Source organism: Ranitomeya variabilis, chromosome 4 (genome assembly GCF_051348905.1).
Source record: "Ranitomeya variabilis isolate aRanVar5 chromosome 4, aRanVar5.hap1, whole genome shotgun sequence".
NCBI classification, from domain to species: Eukaryota; Metazoa; Chordata; class Amphibia; order Anura; family Dendrobatidae; genus Ranitomeya; species Ranitomeya variabilis.
The window spans coordinates 444,500,186-444,522,099 of NC_135235.1; the positions used below are offsets into that span (position 1 = coordinate 444,500,186).

The 21,914-nt window shown below is 45.6% G+C and overlaps 1 protein-coding gene across 4 annotated transcripts in view; it reads right to left on the reverse strand.

Annotated features, from left to right (window-relative positions):
* The window catches only part of LLGL2 (LLGL scribble cell polarity complex component 2), a 104,792-nt gene extending 83,426 nt beyond the window's left edge, over nt 1-21,366 (reverse strand). For 2 of the 4 annotated variants that reach the window (XM_077251505.1, XM_077251503.1), the window contains exon 1: nt 21,228-21,366. The gene's annotated coding sequence lies outside the window, so the exon portion shown is untranslated. The other 2 variants (XM_077251507.1, XM_077251504.1) reach the window with 2 other exon arrangements.
* Between the last annotated feature and the right edge of the window lie 548 nt (nt 21,367-21,914).

Genomic DNA, 21,914 nt, shown 5'->3' on the forward strand with positions numbered 1-21,914 from the left:
AAACAATATTCGCTGCCGATCGTATTTGGAACCAAATCCAAACAAATTTGCTCAACTCTACTAGCGAGTCTCCAGATCTGTACCCAATAGAAAATCTTTAGAGGAAGCTGAAACTCAATGTTGCCCAGCCCAGCAACAAAACCTGAAAGATCTGGAGAAGATCTGTATGGAGGAGTGGGCCAAAATACCTGCTGTAGTGCGTGCAAACTTTCTGTATATACTCGAGTATAAGCCGAGATTTTCAGCCCATTTTTTTTTAGGCTGAAAAGTGCCCCACTCTGCTTATACTCGAGTCATTGTCCCAGGGGGGGGGGGGGGGGAGGGGGAGTGGCTGCTGTGACATACTCACCTGCTCCTGGCGAGGTCACAGCATCTCCGATGGTCTCCAGGCGCTGACAGCTTCTTCCAGCGTTGAGCGGTCACATGGTACCGCTCATTACAGTAATGAATATGGACACGACTCCACTCCCATAGGGGTGGAGCCGCATATTCATTACTGTAATGAGCGGTATCGGTGACCGCTCAATGCTGGAAGAAGCTGTCAGCGCCTGGAGAAGACCATCAGGGAAGCTGCCAGGGACTGCGCCGGGAGCAGGTGAGTATAATGGGGAGGATGAGCAGCATTCCGATATTCACCTGTCCTCTTTCCACCGCTGGGCACCGGTTCTGTCTTAAGCGTCCTCTGCTGTGACGCTCAGGTCAGAGGGCGCGATGACGTGGTTAGTAAGCCCCCTCTGCATGAACGTCAGTGCAGAGGACACGGAAGAGAACCGGTGCCCGGCGGTGGAACGAGGACAGGTGAATATTGCAAGTGCCGGGGGCCTGAGCAACGAGAGGAGAGTATGCCTTTTTTTTTTTTTTTGCATCGCAGCAACAGCATATGGGGCAAATATCTCTATGGAGCATCTTATGGGGCCATATTCAACATTTGTGCAGCATTATATGGGGAAAATATCTCTATGGAGCATCTTATGGGGCCATAATCAGCATTTGTGCCGCATTATATGGGGCAAATATCTCTATGGAGCATCTTATGGGGCCATAATTCGCATTTGTGCCGCATTATATGGGGCAAATATCTCTATGGAGCATTTTATGGGGTCATAATCCGCATTTGTGCAGCATTATATGGGGCAAATATCTCTATGGAGCACAAAGACGGTAATACCCTGGAGCTGGTCTTTGTCCGGCTCTGTTCAATCTCCTACCTAGATAACTCACCGCTTCCCCTCTCTGATCACAACATTCTATCCTTCACACTCACAATTCCTCCCCCACCCCAGCACTCTCCTACCTACAACACATTCAGAAATCTACATGCCATTAACCCTCATACACTTTCAGACTCCCTACACTCAGCATTGTCCCCAATCTCTTCTTTTTCATGTCCTGATCTGGCTGTACATCACTACAACGACACTCTTAGGCTACGTTCACATTTGCGGCCAGCGCCGCAGCGTCGGGCGCCGCAGCGGCGCCGCATGCGTCATGCGCCCCTATATTTAACATGGGGGCGCATGGACATGCGGCGCACTTGCGTTTTGCGCCGCATGCGTCGCTGCGGCGCCCGCGTCCAGGCGCAGAGGACGCAGCAAGTTGCATTTTTGCTGCGTCCAAATTCAATGAAAAAAACGACGCATGCGGCGCAAAACGCAGCGTTGTGCATGCGTTTTGCTGCGTTTTTGTTTGCGTTGTGCGCTGCGGCGCCGATGCTGCGGCGCACAACGCAAATGTGAACGTAGCCTTAGAAGCACCCTTGAACAAGTAGCTCCCCTCACCCTCAGAACCTCCAAACACAGAGTGAAACAGCCCTGGCTCACATCGCAAACCCGATTTCTCCAGCAATGCTCTAGGAGTGCTGAACGCTTATGGAGGAAAACACGCACACCAGAAGACTTCACACACTTCAAATTTATGTTAAGAACCTATAACTCTGCCCTTCACCTTGCTAAACAGACCTACTACACCACCCTGATCTCCTCACTATCCAGCAACCCCAAGAAACTTTAACACCTTTCAATCCCTCCTGAGGCCAAAAGCACAAGATCCTATCACAGACATTTGTGCTGATGACCTGGCCTCCCACTTTATAGAGAAAATAGACTATATCCGTCAGGAAATCCGCTCCCAGACACCAAGTGCAATGACTCCCATCCCTCCCTGCATCTCCCCTGGCTCACTCTCCACATTCGATCCCATCACAGAAGAAGAAGTCTCCAAGCTCCTCTCCTCTTCTCGTCCGACTACATGCACTACCGACCCCATTCCCTCACACCTCCTCCAGTCTCTCTCTCCAGTTGTCACAACTCACCTAACCACAATCTTTAATCTCTCCCTCTCCTCTGGCATTTTCCCCTCCTCCTTCAAACACTATCATTACTCCATTACTTAAAAAACCCACCCTCGACCCATCCTGCACAAACAACTACAGACCGGTCTCCAATCTCCCCTTCATCTCTAAACTCTTGGAGAGCCTGATCTACTCCCGCCTTACCCGTTACCTCTCCACTCATTCCCTCCTAGACCCTTCACAGTCCGGTTTCCGCCCCCTACATTCGACAGAAACTGCACTCATCAAGGTGACCAATGACCTTCTGACAGCAAAGTGTAACGGTGACCACTCTCTACTCATTCTTCTCGACCTTTCTGCAGCTTTTGACACTGTTGACCACCCTCTCCTACTCTCTAGGCTCCAGTCACTAGGCATTAAGGACACTGCTCTCTCCTGGTTCTCCTCCTATCTTTCTGACCGCTCTTTCAGTGTTCTGTTCTCTGGTTCCACTTCATCTCCTCTTCCTCTCACTGTCGGGGTACCCCAGGGCTCAGTCCTTGGCCCTCTTCTCTTCTCCCTCTACACAGCCCCAATTGGACAGACCATCAGAAGATTTGGCTTTCAGTACCATCTTTATGCTGATGACACACAATTATACACGTCATCCCCTGACCTTACCCCCGCTGTACTACAGAACGCCACTGACTGTCTGTCCGCAGTCTCCAACATCATGTCCGCTCTCCATCTGAAACTCAACCTCTCCAAAACTTTACTTCTTCTGCTCCCGCCATCTACTAACCTCCCTAAATCTGACATTTCCCTCTCCGTGGGTGGCACCATAATAACTCCCCGGCAGCAGGCGCGCTGTCTGGGTGTTTTGTTTGACTCTGATCTCTCCTTCACATCCCATATACAATTGCTTGCCCGCTCGTGCCGCTTACACGTAAAGAACATCTCTAGAATCCGCCCTTTTCTTACCATGGAGACAACAAAAACCCTCACTGTCGCCCTGATCCACTCCCGCCTGGACTACTGCAATGCTCTATTAATTGGCCTCCCCCTCACGCGACTTTCCCCTCTCCAGTCCATCCTTAATGCAGCAGCCAGGGTTATCCATCTGGCTAATCGTTACTCAGATGCATTCGCTCTTCGCCAGTCATTACACTGGCTGCCCATTCATTACAGGATACAATTCAAAGTTCTTGTTCTCACCCACAAAGCTCTCCACAGTGCGGCACCCCCATACATCTCCTCCCTCATTTCTGTCTATTGGACTAACCGACCGCTGCGCTCTGCAAATGACTTTTGACTAACCTCGGCATTAATCCATACATCCCACTCCCGACTCCAAGACTTCTCCCGTGCTGCGCCAATCCTCTGGAATGCTCTACCACAAGATATTAGGACCATCCACAACTTGCATAGTTTTAGGCGCTCGCTCAAAACTCATTTGTTCAGAGCTGCCTACCACATTAACTAATCAAGGTTTTATGCTTGTGTGTGTGTGTGTAGCCCATTCACTATCTCAATCTATCCCCCACCCCCTGAAGATGGCTGGACCATCATTGTAAATACACACCTGTACTTTGTATCTCCCCCACCTAATTGTAGATTGTAAGCTCTCACGAGCAGGGTCGTCTTATTTTGCTTTATTATTGTATTGCTAACATTGTTACCTATGATTGTTGTTTGAAACTGTTAAACTGTAAAGCGCTGCGGAATATGTTGGCGCTATATAAATAATAATTATTATTATCTTATGGGGCCATAATCAGCATTTGTGCAGCATTATATGGGGCAAATATCTCTGGAGCATCTTATGGGGCCATAATCAACATTTGTGCAGCATTATATGGGGCAAATGTCTATGGAGCATCTTATGGGGCCATTATTAACCTTTGTGCAGCATTATAGGGGGCATATTTTAATATGGAGCATCTCATGGGGCCCATCAAACTTTATGAAGCATTATATGGGGCATCTTATGTGGCCATAATGAACTGTATGGAGTATTATATGGGGCTAATGATTCAATATGGATATTCAAAAACACTTAAACTACTGATGTCTCAATTAATTTTAACTTTTATTGGTATCTATTTTTATTTTTTTTTAACATTTACCGGTAGCTGCTGCATTTTCCACCCTAGGCTTATACTCGAGTCAATAAGTTTTCCCAGTTTTTGGTGTCAAAGTTAGGGGTCTCGGCTTATACTCAGGTCGGCTTATACTCTAGTATATACGATAATCAAGAACTACAGGAAACCTCTGAACTCTAAAAATTGCAAGAAAAGTTTCTGTACCAAATAAGTTGTTTTTCTATTATACCAAATACTTATTGCATGCAATAAAATGCTAATTAATTATGTAAAAATCATACAAAGTGATTTTCTGGATTTTCTTTTTTAAAGATTCTGTCTCTCACACTTGAACTGTACCTACTATAAAAAAACAGATCTCTGCATTCTTTGTAGGTGGGTAAACTTGTAAAATCGGCTGTGTATCAAATACTTATTTTCCCCACTCCTGCAGTTACCAGATACTAAAAAGTTGCCACTGCCTGGGGAACAAACGGTGCAAAAATGCTGCAGAAATTCTGCAACTTCAAAAACTTGTCAAATACCGTACTCATTGTAGGAACATAGACTAAAGGGTTTGTGCACATGGGTGTTTGGCGCTTCCCCTTGTTGCATGAGTGTAAATCAATCAGACATGGTTTTCAAAATAAATCAGTGTTACAAACCCATGCACACACTTTTTCCCCAACGAGGTTTTTCATATCTGATGCGATTTTTAAGGTTTTTTCCCCTCCCCATGCATTTTTTTGCAGCGTTTTTGAACAGCGTCAAATAAGAATCAAATCTTACAAGTAATCTACATTAAAGTAATAATGTATCACTTTTGTTTCTCCTTTCAGCAGCGAGGTTTTCAAAACCACTTGTCGGAAAATATCTGTATGAGTGATGTGTATTTCGTACATCGAAGACGATGGAAAATCTTCAAAGAATATTGGAAGAGTTTTTTTGTTTTGTTTTTAACAAAATCTTCTGTAAAATCCTCTCAACATACCATGTCAATAAGATATAGGTGTTCTTACTCTTTTACCATAGCCTAATAGCCAAGAACAACCTACAATACAAGTGACAATGAACAGATAATATGGTAGAACCAGGTAAAAACATGACAGATACTTTGCAGACACTTTCACAACTTGAAACAAAGTCTGAGAACACGCCACTGACTCAAAAGCTGGGAAGCAGAAGAGAAAACCACCTGGAATTTGTAGCTGCCCTTCCCTAAATCCACCCAAACTCCACGCTGTAGTCCCTAACTTCCCAGCACACCCTCGTTTATTGTGGAAGGTCTAATTAAGGCACATGGGACAGACAGATTAAATGGCTGACCAAAGTTCATGGAGAAAAACAAGATAATGTTCAATACTGTTAACCCTTAATGATAGGAAAGGAATTGTGTTGGAACGTCTAAATGCCCATGTACTATTATATAATCGGCATCATTCGCTTGTTTTGAAATGAACCCGATGAAGGTCCATAGTAACTGTGAAAATGATGAGTAATAAGAGACTGAATAAGCAAGCAATCTAAAGCTATGCGCACACGTTCTGGATTTGGCTGCGGATCCGCAGCAGTTTTCCATGCGGTGTACAGTACCATGTAAACCTATGGAAAAACAAACCCATGGTGCAGAAAATACTGCGTAGAAACGCTGTGGATTATTTTCCACAGCATGTCAATTCTTTGTGCGGATTACGCAGTGTTTTACACCTGTTCCTCAATAGGAATCTGCAGGTGTAAAACCCACAGGTGAAATCTGTGGGTAATCTGAAGGTAAAAAGCAGTGTGTTTTACCTGCGGATTTTTAAAAACGGTGCGGAGAAATCCGCAACGTGGGCCCATAGCCTAAAAGGATTGTTAAGAAAATGCCATTCAAAAATTTGGGGGAGATTCACAAGGAGTGGACTGCTGCTGCTGGAGTCATTGCTTCAAGAGCCACCACACGCAGATGTATCCAGGACATGGGCTACAAGTGTTGCATTCCTTGTGTGAAGCCACTTATGACCAATAGGCAATGCCAGAAGCGTCTTACCTGGGCCAAGGAGGAAAAGAACTGGACTGTTGCTCAGTGGCCCAAGGTGGTGTTTCCAGATGAAAGTAAATTCTGCATTTCATTTGGAAATCAAGGTCCCAGAGTCTGGAGGAAGAGTGGAGAGGCCACAATCCAAGCTGCGTGAGGTCTAGTGTGAGGTTTCCACAATCAGTGATGGTTTGGGGAGCCATGCCATCTGCTGGTGTAGGTCCACTGTGTTTTATCAAGACCAAAGTCAGCTCAGCCATCTACCAGGACATTTTAAAGCACTTGATGCTTCCCTCTGCCGACAAGCTTTTTGGAGATGGAAATGTCATTCTCCAGCAGGACTTGGCACCTGTCCACACTGCCAAAGTACCAATACCTGGTTTACAAACAACAGTATCACTGTGCTTGATGGGACAGCAAACTCGCCTGACCTTAACCCCATAGAGAATCTATGGGGTATTGTCAAGAGGAAAATGAGACACCCCAGACCCAACAATGCAGACGAGCTGAAGGCTGCTATCAAAGCCACCTGGGCTTCCATAACACCTCAGCAGTGCCACAGGCTGATCGCCTCCATGCCAATCCGCATTGATGCAGCAATTGATGCAAAAGGAGCCCCGACCAAGTATTGAGTGCATTTACTGAACATACATTTCAGTAGGCCAACATTTCAGATTTTAAAATCATTTTTCAAGCTGCTATTATAAAGTATTGTAATTTACTGAGATAATGACTTTTGGGTTTTCATAATCAACATGAACAAACAAAACACTTGAAATAGATCACTCTGTTTGTAATGACTATATAATATACGAGTTTCACTTTTTGTATTGAAGAACTGAAATAATTTACCGTAACTGTTTGATGATATTCTAAGTTTTGTGAGAAGCACATGTAGATCGCTGAGAATTAGGGTATGTGCACATGATGCAGATTTAGTGAAGAATTGGTGCAGATCTGCAGCAGATTTTTCTGCAGCAGAAACGCTGCAGAACTGCACTGTGATTTACAGTACAATGTAAATCAATGTGAAAAAAAAAAGCTGTGCACATGGTGCAGAAATATCTGTGCAGAAACGCTGCAGATTTCAAAGAAGTGCATGTCACTTCTTTTGTGCGGTTCTGCAGCGTTTCTGCACTCCTCCATTATAGAAATAAAATCTGCACAAAAAACGCATAAAAAACGCACCTGCGGATTCTGCCAGCAGATGCAGATTTAGTGCAGAAAATTTTGCACCACATTTCCTACGTGTGCACATAGCGTTAGAGATGAGCAAATCGGTCTGTCAAACTAGTACACTACCCCAAAATACAAGGGGTAAATCAAATCAGTCTTTAAAGGGAACCTGTCAGCAGGATTGTGCACAGTAATCTACAGTGTCAGGTCAGCGCCGGGGGAGGCCTTTATGATGTGGTGCTCCGATTAGGTATTTATCCGTATGGCTTATGACAGGTCAGTGATCCCTCAGTGACCTGCACCCTATTTTCCATAATGAATATAATAGGTTTTGGAAAAGAGAAAATTTCACATTTAGCAGGCAGGCACTGGAGTATGATCACCTGTATAATGTCCATGTAATTATTTTACTTGGTGATATACATGTATTCAGAAAAAAAAAACCTCAAAACTGTGCCGGCCGCACCAGCACAGTAGCATCAATCGCTGATCTGATAGATGCTACTGTGCTGGCGCTGAAGCCATTTTGCTACAGGAAAATAATAATTTGTCTCCACCAAGATGGCACTGCCTGTTACTGCGCAGGTGCAGCCAGTGCCATTTTGAGAGTTTTTTTCCCTTTCTGAATACATGTATATCACCAAATAAAATTACATAGACATTATACATGCCATCATACTACAGCACAAGCGCCAGGTGAGTGAAATTTTTTTTCTCCTTCAAAACATTATATTCAGTATGTAAAATAGGGGGTGGGTCAGTGACCCTGAAGCACGAGCATATCATTAACTCAAAACAGAAAATTAAAAAAAAAAAAAAAAAAAAAAAAAAAAAAAACAACCAAAAGACAGATTTCATCAACCAAGGTATCAATTGTAATCAGTATAACGGCGCCAGCCTGACACTGTCTGTAGGTTACTGTGCACAATTCTGCTGACAGGATCCCTTTAAAGGGATTTATTCCTAGCTGCTAACTTTGTGATCAGTGGGTGTCCAACCTCTGACTGCCTTCAGGCACTAAAATGCCCTGTCAATTAAAATTGAGTGGTGGCCTCACATACAAGCCACCAGTCCATATAGATTGCTGGAGATAGAAAAGCCTGGTTCACTGCTAGGTTTTCTACATGTAAATCCACAGCAAATATCTGACATGTTCCCATGGGGAACTGCATGCCCAAAAAGGCCGTCCAGCCACCTGATGTATTCCTTATTTTGATCAGCTTAGAATGCTATAAAATAACACAGAAAAGGTAGAGGTTCTGGTAAGGAGAGCTACTTTTTTGGAGTTATTTTATAGCATTGTAAGCCGATTTTATAAGGCATTAGTTGGCTGGACTATTAAAGTACATGTCTACCCTTGAACAACATTTTACAGTTTATAAATAGATTTAATCTATATAAAGTACTAGCTGAAGAGCCCGGTGTTGCCTGGGCATAGTAAATATCTGTGGTTAGTTATAGCACCTCACTTCTCTTATTTTCCCATCACGCCTCTCATTTTCTCCCTCACACCTCTCATTCCCCCTAACACTTGTCATTTCGACCTCACATCTGTCATTTTCCGATCACTCCACTATTTTCCCTCACTCCTCTCATTTTGCACTAACACCTTTTCATTTTCACCTCACACCTCTCATTTTCACCTCAGTATATACATGTTTGTCATCTCCCTTATATATAGTATACACCTGTATGTCATCTCCTGTATATAGTATATACCTGTATGTCATCTCCCCTGTATATAGTATATACCTGCTGTGTGTCATCTCCCCTGTATATAGTATATACCTGTATGTCATCTCCTCCTATATATAATATATACCTGTATGTAATCTCCTCCTGTATATAGTATATACCTGTGTGTCATCTCACCTACATATAGTATATATCTGTGTCATCTCCTCCTGTATATAGTATATACCTGTATGTCATCTCCTCCTATACATAGCATATACCTGTATGTCATCTCCTCCTGTATATACTATATACCTGTAGGTAATCTGCTCCTGTATATAGTATATACCTGTGTGTCATCTCCTCCTGTATGTAGTATGTACCTGTATGTCATCTCCTCCTCTATATAGTATATACCTGTGTGTCATCTCCTCCTGTATATAGTATATACCTGTGTGTCATCTCCCCTGTAAATAGTATATACCTGTGTGTCATCTCCTCCTGTATATAGTATATATCTGTATGTCATCTCCTCCTGTATTAGACCTCGTTCACACGTTATTTGGTCAGTATTTTTACCTCAGTATTTGTAAGCTAAATTGCCAGCCAACAGTAAGCCCACCCCCAGGCAGTATATATTAGCTCACACATACACATAATAGACAGGTCATGTGACTGACAGCTGCCGGATTCCTATATGGTACATTTGTTGCTCTTGTAGTTTGTCTGCTTATTAATCAGATTTTTATTTTTGAAGGATAATACCAGACTTGTGTGTGTTTTAGGGCGAGTTTCGTGTGTCAAGTTGTGTGTGTTGAGTTGCGTGTGGCGACATGCATGTAGCGACTTTTTGTGTGTCGAGTTGCATGTGACAGGTTAGTGTAGCAAGTTGTGTGCAGCAAGTTTTGCGCATGGCGAGTTTTGCGTGTGGCGAGTTTTATGTGTGGTGCCTTTTGAGTATGTGCAAGTTTTGTGTGAGGCAACTTTTGCATGTGTTGCAACTTTTGTGCATGTGGCAATTTTTCCGCGTGTGCAAGTTTTGCGTGTGGCGAGTTTTGCGTGTGGCGAGTTTTCCATGAGGTGAGTTTTGCACGTGTGGCGAGTTTTGCATGTGGAGAGTTTTGCGCGTGGCGAGTTTTGAGCGGCGACTTGTGTTTCGACTTTTATGTGGCGAGGTTGGTGTATGTGTGGTGAAATGTGCGCTGAGGGTGGTATATGTGTTCGAGCACGTGGTAGTGTATGGCGCATTTTGTGTGTGTGTTCATATCCCCGTGGTGGTGTGGTGATTATCCCATGTCGGGGCCCCACCTTAGCAACTGTACAGTATATAGTCTTTGGCGCCATCACTCTCATTCTTTAAGTCCCCCTTGTTCACATCTGGCAGCTGTTAATTTGCCTCCAACACTTTTCCTTTAATTTTTTCCCCATTATGTAGATAGGGGCAAAATTGTTTGGTGAATTGGAAAGCGCGGGGGTTAAAATTTCACCTCACAACATAGCTTTGACGCTCTCGGGGTCCAGACGTGTGAATGTGCAAAATTTTGTGGCTGTAGCTGCGACGGTTCAGATGCCAATCCCGGACATACACACATTCAGCTTTATATCTTAGATAACACTGATTTCCAAAGAAACAGTTCTAAAAACTTCTGCCTAAAATTATTTCTGAAAAAGAAAAAGCCACAACCACTGAAAAAAAAAAACCAATAGATTTTCAGGTTCTACGTGGTAGAGGTATGGCAATACCAGCTGGTGTGATGGTACCCTCACTGTGGAGTCCGTTAATTTGTCACCAAATTTGTGCTACCTAATCTGACAGAAGCATGATGTCAGGGCAGAGACCCCGATTCCAGCAATGTGTCACTTACTGGGTTGCTTCCTGTAGGTTATATAAATTTCAATTAGCAGATTATCGCTAGTAAATCTGTTGCCATGCAGTTCAAATGCACACCCACCACAGCTTTCTGCCTATGCATAGCATACACAAAAGCTGACGGTCAGTGGTGTGGGAGGGGTTACACAGAGATCAGCATTTAGAGAACTGCTAAAGCTACAACAGAGAAAATAGGGATTTTATCAAACCTGCAACAAGCAGCCCAGTGACATCGCTGTTATCAGGGTCTCTGACCCTTCATCACGCTGCTCTCAAATGGGGTAGCAAAGCCTGGTGGAAGGTACCCTTTAACAAGTTGTAGACAGTTTCCTGCAGCAAGCAGTAGAAACACGATTACAGCTCAGGACTATGCAAGATGGCTCCTTGGATCAATACAAACTATGCCAAGCAATGTATTTACAGACGGGATCCATACAGTAAGTGTTTGCCATTATATACTCAGTGCTGTTTTAAAAGGTGATGGCAATTTAATACAAGCCATCAATCAGGAGTTCACATTGCTTTTTCCATCACCCAAATATTCTTGGTTGCCAGACATAACAGGGAGTCACTACTGCAGTCTTAATATGGTCACAAGAACTATTTGTATAAACTACTGACTAGTGTGAGGAAGATATGTATATCCTATGTGTAATGTTTACTCACGCCATGTATAAACTGCTGACGAAAGAGGGCGTCAGTAACCTCGCACAAGACAACCGAATGTCAGCCACAATGCAGTTCATGGAACAAGTGTACAAAACCAACTCTTCAGTTTGACCCACATACCAGAAAATCCCCCCTCCCCCCCACAAACAACAAAAAAAATAAAGTGCAGTTCTATTTATCCAAGGGTCGCATTCAATAAGGGCTTAGGGGAAAAAAAAGGGGCTATGATGCCCTGAAACGCATTGCTTTTATCAGGGCTGTGGAGTCAGTATAATATGGGCCAACTCTGAAGGTACCTTCACATGAAACGACTTTGTAACGATATCGCTAGCGATCCGTGACGTTGCAGCGTCCTCGCTAGCGATATCGTTTAGTTTGACACGCAGCAGCGATCAGGATCCTGCTGTGATGTCGCTGGTCGCTGAATAAAGTCCAGAACTTTATTTGGTCGTCCGATCGCCGTGTATCGTTGTGTTTGAAAGCAAAAGCAACGATACCAGCGATGTTTTACACTGGTAACCAGGGTAAACATCGGGTTACCAAGCGCAGGGCCGCGCTTAGTAACCCGATGTTTACCCTGGTTACCAGCGTAAAAGTAAAAAAAACAACCAGTACATGCTCACCTGCGCGTCCCCCAGCGTCTGCTTCCTGACACTTACTGAGCGCTAAAGTGAAAGTGAAAGCACAGCGGTGACGTCACCGCTCTGCTGTTAGGGCCGGAGCTCAGTCAGTGTCAGGAAGCAGACGCTGGGGGACGCGCAGGTGAGCATGTACTGTTTGTTTTTTTTACTTTTACGCTGGTAACCAGGGTAAACATCGGGTTACTAAGCGCGGCCCTGCGCTTAGTAACCCGATGTTTACCCTGGTTACCCGGGGACCTCGGCATCGTTGGTCGCTGGAGAGCAGTCTGTGTGACAGCTCTCCAGCGATCAAACAGCGACGCTGCAGCGATCGGCATCGTTGTTGCTATCGCTGCAGCGTCGCTTCGTGTGAAGGTACCTTGACTCTTAAAATATATAATAAATTGGGTTTAGTACAACGTAGGATGCGCTGTAAATGTTTCCATAAGAATTTGGGAAAGTTATGAAATGTCCTATAAATGTCTGTTCTGTCCCTGATCTAAGGATCTGGGCTTTTAGTGGAGATGATTCTGTGCTGCACTTTATGTACATGCTCAGTAGTGAAGAATTGTGCTCACGATCAGGAATTGCTGCTGTTTTCACGATGCGTATTTATGCAGTGTCAAAACCACAGCAGCCCGATGTTACAGCATAGTGGATGGGATTTCTAGAAATCTCATGTCTACTATGAGTGCACCGGCACTCACGGATCTACTGCAGAGACGGACATGCAGCACATCTTTTAGGACCGCAGCATGGCAATTTCTCTTGTGGAGTAGCTAGTCTCTGCTACAGAAATGTCATCAATAGAATATATTGCATGCGGTAAATCTGCAAGGTTCAGTGAACACATGCAGATTTACCTGCGTTCAATAGATTGCAGCCCTTTGACCACAGCAAAAATGCGCTGCGTGCAGAGCGCTGCTACTTCAGAATCATGGGAATGTAGCCTAAGAGGGAGTCGGAAGTCAGGGAAACTGAGGAGTCAGATTTGGCTTTCTGGCTATACAGCAATGCTTTTAATGAGACATTTTCGGAAGTCGCGTTCCAAGTCTCTTCCAGATGAAAGCTGTGCTGAAACGTGCAACAGGGCTGCGATCAATATTCATCTGGAAACGCTTCATGGACAGTGCCCGCTTTCTACATACCGGTGTCATTATATCTTAACGTGCCGCTGCATTAAAGATATCTCCGCACTAAGCACATCATATGGCCTGTGGGATGGACACTGTTGGGGCATTTACTTTATTCTATTCACTCTTCTACTTTTGTGTATTTATGGGCCAAAGCCTCTATACGTTGGCAGTTCTATAATACGAAAGGTTTTACACTGTGTCCACACCATGTTTATAGTTTTATAATTAGACTGTATATAATTGGAAAGTTGTGCCAACAAAGTTTCTACCTTCACCCAAGATTGTTTGTAATGAGAAGTCTCTTCCGCATCCTGTTTGTCCATATTCTGGTGAAAAGCCAAGTATAGTTGTTTATGGACTGGCAGGACATCCATTGTATGCCAAAAATTACGGTAGCAGTTCGCCTACATAAAAGCACACCTTGAACTGATGAGCACAAGATTTGTCCAGCATTGTGCCCATCAAAAAGCATTTTATTTAATCACCCTGTAGCTGGATTCATTGCATCACAGCCATCAAGAGCTCTGCTTACAATCATTAAATAGTAACCTTAGGGGTCTAGTCACACACTGCAGTAGAAACTTAAGGTACCGTCACACTCAGCGACGCTGCGGCGATCTAGACAACGAGCCAACCTAAACTAGATCGCTGCAGCGTCGCTGTTTAGGTCGCTGTAGAGACGTCAAACACAGCAGCTCCAGAACGATGCAGGAGCGATCCTGTGACGTAACGGCGACTCACTTATCGTTCTCGCTGGTTGATAGCTCCATGTCAAACATGACGATACACGCCGACCTGGCGACGAAATAAAGTTCTGGACTTCTAGCTCCGACCAGCGATATCACAGCGGGATCCAGATCGCTGCTGCGTGTCAAACACAACGAGATCGCTATCCAGGACGCTGCAACGTCACGGATTGTTGTCGTTCTCGTTGCAAAGTTGCTGAGTGTGATGGTACCTTTAGTTTATTGCTGGTATTGCCATGACATTGCTGCACACTGCAGAGGCATTAAAGGGGTATTTGTATTCCACTCACACACTGGGAGGTGACACCATGCCTGCTGTTACCTGCACAATCAGCTGATAACATACCCCGGTACTATTGACTAGGACAGGTGCATGATGCCTATAGAGGTGCTGTGGAATGGTAGGAGGTCTTGTACACAAGAATCTGGTCGTCTTTGCTTTATTACTCTGATGGGTCGAAATTTATTATTTAAGAAAATAAAACAAAAAAAACAAAAAAGTATAGTCGGTGATGTGGCATCTGTAACATGATGCAGCAACGGAAACATAACCTGGTCCTTTACAACTTGTTATGAATTTCTTACAATACACCATGCTTGCAGAAAAAAAAGCCATAAGGTCCACCTTATGCCACACTGGATGCGTGTCGCACAGCTACAAAACATAACCTTGTGTGTACACATACTATGGATGTGATAAACATCTCACTCCAAAACCATAAATCATACAATTGGTCCCCCATTCTACTAGAAGGACCTTCATTCTACTAGGACTATAGACATGGACATGAGGGATCAGGTTGACCATAGATGTTGGGTGGTTTGTGGTTGGAGTTGGGATCAGATATCCTGTAACATCCTGGAACAGGAACAGTCCACCCTCAAATTGCTGCCACAAAGTTGGCAGAACAGAATACTCTATGAAGTTAACATGGGTTGGGAGTATTAATTCCTTCATTGTTTGGGCACCTACTTTTTAGAAATTGTGTTTGTTCACCAGTTTTATCAATGGTGATAGAGGTCAAGCTGAACCATGATTAAGCCAACAGCCATCTAATGTTTATCGGAGGAGGCTACAGGTTTATGCCTTAAGCTGGTCATCAGCCGAACGATGCCTCTGCCGATCATTCAGACAACAGCCATCTCAGTCGTCCCTCCCATATACAGTAGAAACCATATGAAAACAACCTTGGAGTTTGTACATTCCACACCATAGAATAGTAAGAATATAATAATAAGTGCCAAGACAAGGTACTATAAAAATATACCACTCTTTATTGATTATACAGAAAAAACAAGGCACACAAATATATGAAAAAGGTCACATAAAATGTATATAGATAATATCACAACTATTGGACAGATCTAAAGATAAACGGTGCAAAAAATCTGGCGTGGCAGGCTATCCATAACAAGAGAACGTTCCAAATACCCACATGTATAAATATAAAGAAGGGGGGAACCTCAAGGAAAAGACCTATAGTGCTGGGTAAAGACCATATGGGGCTGATTAATACAGTAATTAAGCCGTAAGGCTAAAGCTAAAGTGCAATAAGTACATTTAAAAAGATCAACCAGCCTGTCTTACCCATCGGATGCCAACTACCACAGCTCAGGTACCCCAACGCGCGTTTCGCCGCTGCTTCCTCAGGGGGCAGTGTCCCTCCCATATACTTGGTAGGCTGTGAGCGCCTATGTGCTCTATGAAAGTCGGGTTCAGCCGACTCTAGTCTAATGAGTACGGGGGCTATTGTTCACACAACAGTTTTTGACGAATATAATGTATGTCATCAGTTTCTCCATAGACAGAGGCTATTCACAAGTCTTTTTTTTGGAGAGAGAAATAAAGAGAGAAGAAACATCCTACCGGTTTGAGGACAAAACCCTGCCATTCTAGTACAGGAGTCCATGAACAGAGACAGCCTTTTTTCCCCACAGATAGAAAGTATCTGTAAAACCTAGCAAACTAATGAATAAGATAGGCGATAACAGCGATCACACATGTAACCTGGCAGGTATCAGTAGACGGGTCGTCAGTGGCCACACAATGTGAAAGCAAATACCGAAAATCCGAAAGGTTTTCAAATTTCATCCACATGCTGCTGACCATTGCTGAGCGAAAAAAAACATTTTAACTGAAGTAGAACAGTAAGGTTTTGCCACAACTTTGGAAAATTACAGAATAGGCTTTTGCCACGATTATGGTAAAATTAAAAAAAAAAAAAAAAAAAGAAAAAAAAAAACATACGTAGCATGCTCATTCGGTCAAGGTGGTGAAATCTTGCAATGTCGAAGTGGTAAAGTCTGCAGCACAATCTGATGAGACCCTACACAGATATGTTTGGGCAGACATTCCTGCAAAGTAAAATAATTCCCACTCATTGGAATAAGGCTATGTGCACACTTTGCGGATTTTGCTGCGGATCTGCAGCAGCTTTCCATGCGTTTACAGTACCATGTAAACCTATGGAAACAAAATCCACAGTGCACATGCTGCGGAAAAAAACGTGCGGAAACGTTGCGTTTATTCCGCAGCATGTCAATTCTTTGGCGGATTCCACAGTGGTTTACACCTGCTCCATAATAGGAATCCGTAGGTGTAAAACCGCAGGTGAAATCCACACAAAATCCTCAAAAAAAATTGCGGTAAATCCACTGTTATTCTGCAGTGCGGTTTACCTGCGGATTTACCAAAACAGGTGTGGAAAAATCCGCAGAGGTTCCATCTACGTGTGCACATACCCTAAGGTTGTTTTGAAGGCAATCAGATGCACTTCTGCAAGCCCGAGATGAATTGGACAGTTGCAGAAGTTTTTGATGCAAGTCAGTGTGGTTGATCTCAGGGCTGTGGAGTCGGAGTCAGAGTCGTGGAGTCAGAGCCCATTATGGTGGAGTCTGTCATGGAAATTGAGGAGTCGGGAGATTTGGCTTACCGACTCCACAGCCCTGGTTGATCGTGATAAAAACCCTACAGTGTAGCTGCTCATGGTGTGGATTTGTCCACACAGATACAGTAGAGAATTTTGCAGGAAGTCTATGGAAAATTTGCGGTGCCTCATAGTACGCAAAATATGGGATATGGGGAGATCTGCACATAACACTCATCCACAAGAGAAACTGACATGTTGTGGATTTGAAACACACAAAGCAGGTCAGTTTACACTGGGTAAAAAAAATAAATATATAAAAGCACAGTGGCCGTAGGATTTCTTTAAATCCCATCCACTTTGCTGGAACTGTATGGCTATGTGCACACGTTGCGGATTCTCTGCGGATCCGCAGCGTTTTTTGCAGTGCAGAAACGCTGCAGATCCGCAATTGATTTATAGTACAATGTAAATCAATGAGAAAAAAAAAATGCTGTGCACACTTTGCTGAAAATCCGCTGCGGAAACGCTGCAGTTTTAAAGAAGTAGCATGTCACTTCTTTTTTGTGAATCTGCAGCGTTTTTGTACCCACTCCATTATAGAAAACCGCAGGGGTAAAAACCGCAGCAAATCCGCAAAAATGCACAAAAAAAAGCTGCGGAACCGCACAAAAAACCGCAGGTGCGTTTTCTGCCAGGAGAGACAGAATCCGCACCAGAAATTCATAAGCCTAATCCGCAACGTGTGCACATAGCCTATGACGTTGAGTTTGGCACAGGGAAATTACACAGCACCAAAAGCCGATCATGGGCACACAGCTTTAAGTGCACAGTGGGCACGTTTTCTTATGAAATTACATCCAGTGTGAACATGGCCTAAAAGCTCAGTCTATCTTTAGCTTTTGAAAATAAACAGAGGTGTGTCAATAAGGGCTTGTACATGCGACTGTTTATTCCTGACAATTTTCACGGACTGACACAATGGAGAAGGTGAAGCAGTTTTTTTTCCTGTCCACCCCAAAGAAACTGGGATCCCACTCTGATGAGTGTGATTAACGCAATAGGACCATTTTTCTCTTCTTGGATGGAGAAAACAAAGTCCTCTGCACCTGCCCTCGGAGTAAAAGTGACATATCCTAAAACACACGCGGCTATATTATATTACTGCAGGCCACTCTCACACATGCACATCAAGGATAGGCTTTTGCATTAGGGTGTGCAATACAAAGGAAGAAGAAAATAAAGAAAACCATATTGAAATAATGCATTTTTTCTGTAATTAGGAGGCACTTCCGTGTTCCTTGGGTCGTTTGTATAAGTCAGATGCGAGGCATGCATGTAACTGATCCGTTTTCATCAGTATCCATTTCATCACAAGCAATAAAAAAAATTGGAGGAAAATATCCTTGATTCTCCCATCAGACAGTGCAAAGCAGGTACTGGTCTGTAATTAGTGCGCTGTCCGAGCTTTTCATAGGACCACAGGCATGAATGGATGAGTGATCCATGACTGGGATCAAAAACCGACAATTGTCAAAAAGGGATGAACACTCAGTCTGCAGAGAGCACGGACGTGTCTACAGTACTATAGACTATGATGGGTACATGTTCTGTGAAAAACAGGTATAAAGATGTACGGCAATCATGGACATCTGAACTAATGCCAAATTCATTAAATAGCTCAACTCAGATACTAGGCTCATTGGGGGAATGACATTCTTAGCCCAATAAAGATCTTCCTTTATCACGTTGCTGCAGTTTCATCTCTACATGACGGACGTTGACATCAGGCTCCATTGACCCCAGAAATGTTGCACCTATACATGCATACATAACGCTATAAGGCGAGCCTTCCGAATTCTTCTAACTACAGCCCGAATATACTAATGCTTTTGGCTTCCTCCTATCTGCTATTTCCACAGAGTAAATTGAGCGTTGCCACGGATTTAACATCCACGGCCTGACAATTCCTGCAGTGCAGGTTTTAGCAATGCAACAAAAATTGTCAAAAACATGCAGAATTTAATTTTAAAAAATTCAGCGTCAGATATGTCCTGTCCGTCTTGCCATCATTCTCTGCGGAACATACGGCCGCAAAAGGAGGGATCGCCCTCGCTCCCTACGGAAAGATCAGACATACGGAGGGATCGCCCTCGCTCCCTACGGAAAGATCGGACATACGGAGGGATCGCCCTCGCTCCCTACGGAAAGATCGGACATACGGAGGGATCGCCCTCGCTCCCTACGGAAAGATCGGACATACGGAGGGATCGCCCTCGCTCCCTACAGATCGGACATACGGATGGATCGCCCTCGCTCCCTACAGATCGGACATACGGAGGGGATCGCCCTCGCTCCCTACAGATCGGACATACGGAGGGGATCGCCCTCGCTCCCTACAGATCGGACATACGGAGGGGATCGCCCTCGCTCCCTACAGATCGGACATACGGAGGGGATCGCCCTCGCTCCCTACAGATCGGACATACGGAGGGGATCGCCCTCGCTCCCTACAGATCGGACATACGGAGGGGATCGCCCTCGCTCCCTACAGATCGGACATACGGAGGGGATCGCCCTCGCTCCCTACAGATCGGACATACGGAGGGGATCGCCCTCGCTCCCTACAGATCGGACATACGGAGGGGATCGCCCTCGCTCCCTACAGATCGGACATACGGAGGGGATCGCCCTCGCTCCCTACAGATCGGACATACGGAGGGGATCGCCCTCGCTCCCTACAGATCGGACATACGGAGGGGATCGCCCTCGCTCCCTACAGATCGGACATACGGAGGGGATCGCCCTCGCTCCCTACAGATCGGACATACGGAGGGATCGCCCTCGCTCCCTACAGATCGGACATACGGAGGGATCGCCCGCGCTCCCTACAGATCGGACATACGGAGGGATCGCCCTCGCTCCCTACGGAAAGATCGGACATACGGAGGGATCGCCCTCGCTCCCTACGGAAAGATCGGACATACGGAGGGATCGCCCTCGCTCCCTACGGAAAGATCGGACATACGGAGGGATCGCCCTCGCTCCCTACAGATCGGACATACGGATGGATCGCCCTCGCTCCCTACAGATCGGACATACGGAGGGGATCGCCCTCGCTCCCTACAGATCGGACATACGGAGGGGATCGCCCTCGCTCCCTACAGATCGGACATACGGAGGGGATCGCCCTCGCTCCCTACAGATCGGACATACGGAGGGGATCGCCCTCGCTCCCTACAGATCGGACATACGGAGGGGATCGCCCTCGCTCCCTACAGATCGGACATACGGAGGGGATCGCCCTCGCTCCCTACGGATCGGACATACGGAGGGATCGCCCTCGCTCCCTACGGATCGGACATACGGAGGGATCGCCCGCGCTCCCTACAGATCGGACATAAGGAGGGATCGCCCGCGCTCCCTACAGATCGGACATACGGAGGGATCGCCCTCGCTCCCTACGGATCGGACATACAGAGGGATCGCCCTCGCTCCCTACGGATCGGACATACGGAGGGATCGCCCTCGCTCCCTACAGATCGGACATACGGAGGGATCGCCCTCGCTCCCTACAGATCAGACATACGGGGGGGGATCACCATCGCTCCCTACAGATCAGACATACGGGGGGGATCGCCATCGCTCCCTACGAATGATCAGACACAAGGAGGCATTTCCATCACTCCCTACATTGGGAGTTCAGCACCTGCACTTTACCATCCTCCATGTATGCTGCTCCACGGCCACTGACTAACTTTTGCCAGCAGCAGCGGCGCCAGTGCAGCGGAGGAGCAGTGCTCTGCAGGTGGGTGACAGGAGGATATGACACCGTGGAACTTCCACCCCCGCCCTCCGGCACACACCTGTTGTACCAGGCAGACACAGGCGCTGAGCCGGCCACACCCGGGCACACAGCCGCCACCCAGCACACCGGGCGCCCCTCACATCACCGGGCACTCACACATGACTGAAGCGCTCTTCTCTACGGCAGCAGGCACTCAGCGCCCCGCCCCCATCACGTCCCCGCCACTACCGGGGTCGCCTATAGTCCGGGCAGCCGCCGCCTCCGCCGCTCTCCACTCTCTCATTCCCCACTCACCTTCCCCGCAACCAGCAGCTCCCCGATCCTCGTCCCGCGGGAGGCGCCTGGGCCGCAGCCGCTTCCTGGTTCCCTCCACTGGGGGCCGGCTAATTACATATTCATGACTGCCTTACAAGAGCTGACCAATAGGAAAAAAGACAGCCTGCTTCCCAAGCTACGCCCCTATAGACAGTTTACGTACAGGCCCCCAGGTCCGGCCCTTCTTCTCATGAATAATGTATTAGGTTGGATGTCATTGATTCCTCCGCGCACCTGGCTTACCTGGGTCGCAATACTGAATGGAACCGCCCGTAACATTGCGCGGTGTAGAAAAGAAATCCCTGCAAGCTTTACTTCCAAGCTGCTGGTGGCGCCCAGTGACTGAGAGAACGGTCACCTGCTCACCCCAGTACTACAGCTCTCCCCTCATGTCAGCATTGTGCCCTGCTCGTACATTTACACACCTTTCTAACAAGAAAGGGAACATTACTGGGAAAAGGGAAAATATTTAAAAATACAAAGTAATTGACAATAAGAAGTTATCGCCTCCTTACAAACTACGGCCACGTCACATGCACATGTTAAGTATTTGTTGAGGTTTTTTTACCTCAGTATTTGTTTCACTCCTAATTTTGGCTTACAAATACTGAGGTAAAAACGTCACCAAATCCTCGTGTGCACTTGGCCTAAGGGTATGTGCCCACG